We start from the raw sequence: 8589 nt of genomic DNA on the forward strand, positions 1-8589 counted from the left end.
ATGAGCGGGAGGCACATGGCAGCAGGGGGCTTCGGCAGCGGCCGTGGCCAGTGACGGCGAGCGCTGGGACTGCCAGGAGGCAGGGGGAGGCGTCGGGCACGGTGTTCGGGGGGCTGTAGGGACGGGGCAGCGGGGGTTGAGGAGGTCAACGGGGACGACCGGGTGATGGTGGAGAAGCAGGCCGGCGGGGGAGCGCTCCGGCGACGGCGTCCAACGGCGACGGCAATGGGGCGGTCGTCAAGCTCGAGCGGCGAGCGACGGCCTCCTCCTCGATCCCGATCCAATCGGGGGGAAAGGGGGAGGAGATATTTTTGTGGCAGGAAGTGGGGGTGTCGGTGGAGTGGGAGGGGTGCGGTGAGTGGATAAGGAGTGGGGGTGGGTGGCCGGCTGGGCCTGGTGGGTTGGCCCAGTTGGGCCACTGCCCAGGGGGGGGGTTTCTTCCTCTCTTTTCCTTTTAGCTTTGTTTTCTGTTTTTGTGTTTCCCTTTTTCTTTTATTTATTACTCTTTTCTGTTTTAATTCATTTTAAAATAATTAGGCACTTTCTAAAAATATGTTTTCTTTATTATAATTACCCTTGTAATATTCGGCACTCACCGAACATTTTGTTTCAACTCTTGAAATTTTTGTTGTTTGACATATTTTGAATTTAAAATTTGAAGGGGTTTCGAATCAATGTGAGGTTAGCAACAGTAACCGTGGTGACATGGCATCGTTAATGTGGGATTACTGTAGCATGATTATCCGGGCGTCACAATTCTCCTCCACTACAAGAAATCTCGTCCCGAGATATAAGAGGGGGGTAAAGGGGAAAGTTCTGGTTACGCAATTCTAACGGGTGTCCTCGGTCTTGGTTGCTCTTCTCGAAGAGGTCGATCCATTATGTTGATGTCTTCATTCTCTGTTTCAAGGCATCATGATGAAGTCATCATCCTTTCTCCCGGGGTTCCCTCGTACTTCACGAAAAAGGATAATGGGTATCTTCGGAAGAACTGGCCTCTAGAAGGTCGCTTATCTGGTAGATAACACCAGGAAAGGTGGCGAAAAGTAACGCTCGAATTGTAACTGAAGAAAATTTCGAAAGCCAAGTAAGAAGGTACCATGAGAAGTTTCGATCCGGCAGGCAATCGTTCGTTGCCTGAAGCGAAGTGTGAAAGGGGTTTAGAACAAAGGGAATAAGCATTGTGTGTGATACCAGAATAGATCACTAGGAAGGTGGTCCATGAATTACATATGAGGCCACGCGCGAGGAACAACCTTGCTAACAAGGGGTGTACAGAAGAGTCAGGTTTCGATCCTGTGGAACTGTGGGTTATGGGCCCACCATGTGGGTAAAAAGCAGGAAGAGGGGTGACGTCTTGCACGATCCTGTAAGCAAGGCATGTTAGAGAATAACCGGTCAGTTATGTTGGCAGCATCATTGGTACCAAGGGCAAGGGACGAAGAGAACCATTTTCCTGCTCGTTGAACGAGGTGGACCACTAGGCAAAGTTCTCATCCATCGGTGGCTACCAGAATGTCATCAACAATAGTAACAGGGTCTTGCTGACAGAATTGTACACTGATGTGTTTACATAAGCAGAAGAATCTTACTGCTTAGATCATATAGATCACAAGAAAGGTTAACAAACCAATGGAAAGGAAAATGTGGTCATCAGGTTAAACAGACAATGGAAAGGAAAAATGTGTTTAAACACATATTTCAGGGGTATATCCTTCCCAAGGACAAGCAGAGCATGATATCCATGATAGGATATAAGTAGAAAACCCTTTAGGAAAGGGGAGAGAAATATGATGACATTACCCATACAACGGTGCTTGGGGTAATTGAGAAAGAAACATTTAGCTTTGGGCTTCAAATGTTTTTGTTGAAAATTGAAGTACCACAGACATGCTTCGAGATAGCACTGACATGGTCTTCAAGCAAAGTTCAGACCTTGGAAACACAAAGGATCCATCAGGATAACTTATTAAACAAGGCATTCAAATTCTTCATGGAAAAATGGTTCTCCTTGCTAAAAAGTAAATTATAACAATAGGTCCTCCGGTCAGGTGTGCTAGGCATGACATCACCTTACCGAGTCATATAAAGACCAATGTTATAACTCTTGGAAATATGTTCCCACCATCATATCTGACCGAGATTCAGATTTGATTGTTGTCAGGATACCTCAGACTCAGGATGCCTGAGAAGAAAAGGTGCAAAACAAATTGACGAGATGACATTGTAAGATTCTCGGGAAATGTACTATGGAAGGGAGTTCCAGAACAAGATCTCATCATTCAACCAATGAAGGGATAAGGAGGTAGTTGATGAACTCAGTGACAATTCATCGAGATTTCGAAAGGATGGGTTTCCACAGTTATGTGAACAAGGAGATAACATTTGTCAGATCAAATGATATAATGATGTATGCTCGAGGAAAGCATACACAATTGAACATTGATTGAAAGGTGCACCCAAAAGATGGGCTTAGGTAGCATGATCAACGTTAGAATGGTGGTTCAACAACCATTAGTCTAAGAACGAACTATCGACCATCAACTTCAAAGCAATAGGGTTGTTAGAAGTACAAAATCCACGCAGTACCGTTCACTTGTTGGAATCCCAGTTAGAATCAACATGGGGACCAAGAAGGGAAGGTTATGGTGAGAAGTATTACTTGCATCAAAAATTCATAAGAGGTGGTGAAAGTCTCATGACATTCTTGACAAGACAGATGGTAATACTCCAAGGTAAAGAAGAACAATTGTTGGATAGCACGGAACTCAAGGTACAACACAACAAGAACAAGTTTTGGTGTTGGAGGGAATGCAATAATGTTGTCGATGTTAACCCAAATCATCGAGGGGGCAAGCATGGAATTTCTCATCATGAACTCAATGTACGTCTTGGAAGAAGTTAAAATGTTGAAGATGATCATGACACATTTATCAAGAGGTTTCAAGAAGATGTAATCGATCGGCGAAGACAACACATCAAGGGAATGGTGAAGTAAAAGGGTACTATAACCATAGATAAGATGCCATCTCAGAATTCGGAGTTGTCTCTCAAGACAAACAATATGATGCGGAAAGTTCGATGTAATCTTAGAGCACTGTCGGTATTGTGTCCCGGGGATGAAGGACATAGGTAGAATGGTCAAGCAGTCAGCCTGACGATGATGATGTAGTCAATCCGTTGGGAATGACATGATCAAGTGCAAACTCGTAAGCAATGAAGACTACTAAAAGTTGTCGAATCACAGTGTGGACTTGGTCCACTATTCGGTGTTCTCGGTTGACGACAACCCAGAACTCGTGGAGTGACTATGACAGGGAAAGGTATTACTCAATTACAAATTCGTAAGATGTCGTGCAATGGCATGATATCCTCGAGATACCAGGTGTAATACTCGACGGCAGATCAAAATAGAGGTTGGACAAGCGTATTGCTCTACAGAAGGCAAGTACTTCAACTTGTCCGAGAAAAGGATCAAAGATGATCAAACATGGTCGAACCATGGTTGCAAAGGACCAACATAGATACAAGATGAAATTGTAACCAGGGGACCATTATTAATACAAGAAGCTTCCATGATAAGTTCCACATTGGGTCCATGGGCATGAACACAAAGTTCAAGGTCGACTCCCACTTCTCCAAAGCACAACCTTACATTCATTTCTCGTTTCAAATATTGGCATTAGTGTTGAAAGTTTTACCTGGTGAAATACCAGATGAGTATGGCCCGTGAAATCTTTCGGGCTCGCATAGATTAGGTAAGGCATTGTTTCAACCCGTCGGGGCATCTTAGGAACATATACCACAAACTTTTAGGAGTAATTAACACAAGCTCGAAAGTAGAGCATGGTTGTCAAAGCAGAGGATACAATTTACCAAAGGCATTATGTATCAGGGAAATAACTCACAAGGTGATTAAATATGAAGAATACTGTCGGATAACAATCCAACAAAGGACTTGATGGTCCACAAAGGATCTGATGTGAGTATCGGTACCCAACGAGAAGAGGAAAGAATGCAAATGCAACAGGTTATGGAATCATATGAATAATTCGAAGCTTAATTGCAAAGGGATTATCATTCCAAATCGAAGGATCAGAAGCAGATGCTCTGATCAAGGGTGGATAAGTTGAATAGACTTAGGGGCATAATTGACGGCAATTTGATTGGTCGAGAACCAGCTCCTGTTCAAAATGACGTCTGAGCCGGATGAATTCTAGGACCTGATTGTGGATTGCGAGCATTCACAACATATTGAATCAACAGACCCAAATGATAATGACAAGGGAAGTCAATAAGATTACGAGACTTATGGGGTTAACCATAAAGCAAGCAAGCAAGAATTTCAAGAGCAAAAGGCTCCTGAGGATTTTCGGAAGATCGAATGGTATTTCAAAGACTATTGTGAAATACATGAATCAACTGGGAATGAACGGATACTCGATAAGTGCGAGAAACTATCTGTAGGGGTATTCAGGTGGCAAAGAACTGCAAGGCAGTGCTACAAGGGATTCTTAAAAGTCGAAGAGCAATTCGATGTATCTGGTAATAACAAGAGAAACTCAGAGTAGTTGTATGAACAAGTGTATGTTGTTATCCATATGGATATATCAGTAGTACGGAATTGAAAAGGCAGAGGGCACAAGGGTCTATGGAATGATCGAAGAGTATCTTCAACATCTTCTGGTGCAGTCGTCGATCATCTGCGATAAGGGGCTCTCCAGGAGAAGTAGTTACGAGAGCCTAGAGTCAGATTTAGTGAAATCATTTAACCCGATTAGAAGAGAGATCGGAGTCCCAGAGTATAGGCGAGGAGTAAAAGATCCTAATACCACCCAATGGCGACGTGGGCCCGTAAGGCACACAACCAAGTTAGTAAAAGTTTTGTAGTGACTAGACTCGACTTCGGCCAAGGAGTGTGGAAGGGGGATTCCTATAGGCAGTCGGCTCTGATACCAACTTGTGACGCCCCCGATTCAATCGTACACTAATCATGCATGCAAACGTGTACGATCAAGATTAGGGACTCATGGGAAGATATCACAACACAGCTCTAAAAACATAAATAAGTCATACAAGCATCGTAATACAAGCTAGGGGCCTCGAGGGCTCGAATACAAGTGCTCGATCATAGACGAGTCAGCGGAAGCAACAATATCTGAGTACAGACATAAGTTAAACAAGTTTGCCTTAAGAAGGCTAGCACAAACTAGATACAGATCGAAAGAGGCGCAGGCCTCCTGCCTGGGATCCTCCTAAACTACTCCTGGTCGTCGTCAGCGGCCTGCACGTAGTAGTAGGCACCCCCGGTGTAGTAAGAGTCGTCGAGGGTGGCGTCTGGCTCCTGGGCTCCAACGTCTGTTTGCGGCATCCGAGAAGAAGAGGAAAATGGGGGAAAAGAGGGAGCAAAGCAACCATGAGTACTCATCCAAAGTACTCGCAAGCAAGGAGCTACACTACATATGCATGGGTATATGTGTAAGAAGGCCATATCAGTGGACTGAACTGCAGAATGCCAGAATAAGAGGGGGATAGCTAGTCCTATCGAAGACTACGCTTCTGGTAGCCTCCGTCTTGCATCATGTAGAAGAGAGTAGATTGAAGTCCTCCAAGTAGCAACGCATAGCATAATCCTATCCGGCGATCCTCCCCTCGTCGCCCTGTGGAAAAGCGATCATCGGGTTGTCTGTGGAACTTGTCTGGGTGTGTTTTATTAATTATCCGGTTCTAGTTGTCATAAGGTCAAGGTACAACTCCGGGTCGTCCTTTTACCGAGGGACACGGCTATTCGAATAGATAAACTTCCCTGCAGGGGTGCACCACATAACCCAACACACTCGATCCCATTTGGCCGGACACACTTTCCTGGGTCATGCCTGTCGTCGTTTTGAGTCTGACAGTAGAATGGGGGTAGGTATGGAGAGGCAAGATCCTAGCTATGGAGTAGTTGTATACGCAAGGGATTTACGAGTTCAGGCCCTTCTCAGAGGAAGTAACAGCCCTACGTCTCGGAGCCCGGAGGCGGTCGACTGGATTATGTGCGTATGAGTTACAGGGGTGCGAACCCTTTACACTGAGGAGGGGGGTGGCTTATATAGTGTCTGCCAGACCCCTCCGGTCCTCAGTTATGCGGGGTTTAAAGTACATAAAGGATTGGCGTTACTGGTAACGCCCTACATAAAGTGTCATCATGGTAATAAAGACTACTTAATTATAGACCGTTTGGATATAGAGCGACTCTTAATCTCCTGGTGGTCGAGTGAGTCTTCGTGGTCGAATGCCTTCGAGTCCGTCGAGTGGAATTCCTCTTGGTCGACTGGAACGCTGTTTCTTCTGAAGATGTCCTTGGGGAGGGTCCTCTAGACAGGCTCATGACCCTACCCTAGGTACATGACTTCATCATTAGCCCCCGAATGGATCGAGGTTTGAATGAGGAAGGAGTTGATAATCTTTCCGGCCTGTTTTTGTGTTCTGTGTATGTCTCATCCTGGATCAATGACCCTCTTTTTTTTATGATGGCATCAACTTTTCTTTCAGTAGCCTTGATCCATTCTTTTCTTCTGTCGAGTGAACTTTTGAACTTGGTGAACTTCCGAGCGACGGATCGTAGGAAATCTACCGTCTGACAAGTTGATCTGTTGTTAGCGGATTTTGTGGGATCCGAATTTTGGGAAGTGCGCGAAGTGGGGTGGACTGCGGTACTCGGATGGGATAAGGCGTAGATGCCTCGATTTCCGTGCCGCCTTTTTTGCCACGTATCGCACGCGTGCGACTATTTCGGGATTTGACAGGTCCGCCCGGGCCTACTTGTCAGCCACTCGGAAGCGTCCCTATATAAGGTACCAGGCGAGGGTTTTTGAACAGTGCCTCTCCATTCCCCTTTCTGCCTTCTTCACCCCCGCGTGCTGCGCCCGCTTTTGCCTCCGCCCATCCACTCCTCGCGCACTTCGCCGGCGACGATGGTGAAGGAGAAGACGGTGGCCTTGGAGCGAGCGAAAAAGGCGACGGCGACGGCGAAAGCGAAGGGAAGAGCAACCCGTCGGGGTGGATCTTCATCGAGGTCTCGCCTGCCGCAAGGCTGGGTCCAAGGGGATTGGATCCGCTCGACCATCACCCAGGCGGATCTCAACGACCTGGCCAATGAGGGACTGATCTCTCATGGGTCAGCAAGGCTTCCAGGGACCGAGTGGCAACCGCAGCCACTGGAGGGTGAGTGCGTTCTCCTAGCCACTCATGTAGATCGTGGATTCTCCCTGCCACTGAGTCTTTTCTTCCGAGGGTTTCTGAACTTCTTTGGGGCGCAACTCCACCATTTCACTCCCAATTCCATTGCCTACCTCGCCGCCTTTGTGTCTCTGTGCGAAAACTTCCTGGGTTGTCGACCGCATTGGGGTCTCTTTAAGCACATATTCACTTGTCGCTCTCAGACGGTGAAAAAGGCGAGTCCGGATGACGATAGGACTAAAGTATTCCAGATGTGCGGGGGTCTTGGGATCCAAGTGAGGAGTAAGAGTGCTTTTCTAGCCATGACCCTTCCCGAGTCGGTTATAGGGTGGCAGTCGACTTGGTTCTACTGCCAAGATGAGTCGACGCCGGGGCAGTCGACTGGTCTCCCTCCGTTCTCCATGGACCGAGTGAACAAGCCGCCTTCTCTGAAGGTGCTCCCGGAGGAGAAGGCTCAGGTAAAAATGTTGATGGAGCGTGTAGTCCAGCTCATTCGAGACGGAGTGACTGGCATGGACCTTCTGGAGGTTTTCCTTCGACGGCGTATTCAACCGCTCCAATACCGAGGCCACCCGATGTGGCTGTACTGCGGCACCGAAGATACCACTCGGGTCCATCCAGAGGCGGTCAATGACGCCACACTGGAGAGGTGGATGGCTGCCATCATAGGGAATAAAGATAACCCTCGAGGGGCTAGGAGGATCCCACCACTCGATCATTCCTACACACCGGACACGGTATGACCACTTATCCCTGGTTGTGATCTTGCTTTATTCATTCTGCTTCACTGCAAATTGGTCGATTGACCTTTGTCTTGTTTTGTTGTCCGTCAGGCCACCACTGAGTTGTACTCGATGCCCAATGGAGCGCAAGCGCCGACTGAGGAGGAGGAAGTAAGTGGGGGCGAAAGCCCGGAGGAGTGGCATTCGGATGCTGATGACGACGATGAAGACGATGACTCTGATGAGGAGGAAGAGGATGAGGAGGAGGAAGTTGCACCTCCTCGTTTGGAAAGATGCTCGAAGCTTGTCCATGATCCTGCAGCCGAGCCTGGTAAGGTTGTTGCGCCCGTCGCGCAGTCGACCAAGCGTCCTCGGACGACTTCTCTGGCGCCGACTGAAAAAGCTCCGAAGCAATCTCGAGTGGCGTCGTCGAAGCCGACGAAGGTCTTGCCGAAGATGAAGATGGTGATCCCCACTATCTCAGGGTAATAGTGTAACTTAAGTTTCCTCGTTTCACATGAATTTATTCTTGGCCGATTCGTGAGCTGACCGACTGACTTCTGGAGCTGCAGTGCTGTTATTTCTGATACCTCAGCCAGGGCTGAAGATCACGAGATGGAAGATGCTGTCACTTCAAAACCTG

This window comes from Triticum dicoccoides, chromosome 3B (genome assembly GCF_002162155.2).
Source record: "Triticum dicoccoides isolate Atlit2015 ecotype Zavitan chromosome 3B, WEW_v2.0, whole genome shotgun sequence".
NCBI classification, from domain to species: Eukaryota; Viridiplantae; Streptophyta; class Magnoliopsida; order Poales; family Poaceae; genus Triticum; species Triticum dicoccoides.